Here is a 1,064-nt window from a genome sequence, read left to right as displayed (position 1 = left end):
GGGAAAACCCAAACATGGAGGAACCCTTACTGCCTCCGTTATACACATGAGGGAACTGCTGCTCAGAGGCAACAGATGAGGGTCCGGGATCCCATGGCCACAAAGTGGTGAACGGGGATGGCCAGCCCAGGTCATCCGACCCCACTGTTAAAGCCGCCTGGGCAGCCTCTCTCTGACCGGCCCCGTGCGGCAGGCCAGGAGGCAAGAGGGCAGCCGTCGAGCATACGATGAACAGGCCAAAGTGTCGAATGGTGCCAGTCACAGGCAGGGGGATACATTGCTAGAACACTTGATGCGATGACAATTTTTAAATTAAAACAGCACATGAGTGTATTTTTAAGACTCGCATGCACTTCTGAGTCCACCACGTAGGAGAGAACTTACACAGAACATCCTTAAACATCTCCAAACACGTATTCAGCCACTGATAACTCTGCTACTCTATCAAGTGTATGACCAGAGACAGATTAGGGGTTTCATCTGCACGTGAGGTTTATAATGGTCTGTGATGGGATATGTTTATGATCAATTCATAAACAATAACCATTGAGAACCGTTTGAATTGCCTTCATCCACAGAGGAGCTTTCATGGAATCTTTCAGTGTCCACAACAGGGGACAGAAGGATCTATACTACAGAGAGTAACACAGCACTAGCTGATAAACTGTCTCAATTCATTATTATTTTTATTAATTTTTGGAAGGAGCCAGGGTGTCAAAAGGACGAAATCAACATGGCCATAATTCCTTTTCTGTTTGTTTCTTTATGGTTTCCCCATCACTCCTCAATCTTCCCATGAAGCCGGTCCCATCAAGTTCATGCCAATTTCTGTGCCACCCTCTCCACCCAGCACCGTTGCCATCACCTCCTGCTGTTAGATGTTCCCTATGATCTATGAATAAAGCCTCTGGTGCCTCGGTCATGGTCTTCAGCCCCAGCACCACCCCCAGTTACCACCATCATTCCGGCAGGCCCCGCCAACCTCCTGGCCTCCCAGGCCTTGACTTGCTCAGAGCCAGTGAGGAAGTCTTCTCTCCCCCATGACCTTGGCCAGCTACTCCCAC

The sequence above is a fragment of the Pteropus vampyrus genome, unplaced genomic scaffold (assembly GCF_000151845.1).
Source record: "Pteropus vampyrus isolate Shadow unplaced genomic scaffold, Pvam_2.0 Scaffold592, whole genome shotgun sequence".
Classification (NCBI taxonomy): domain Eukaryota; kingdom Metazoa; phylum Chordata; class Mammalia; order Chiroptera; family Pteropodidae; genus Pteropus; species Pteropus vampyrus.
Note: the sequence above shows the minus strand (reverse complement) of the source record.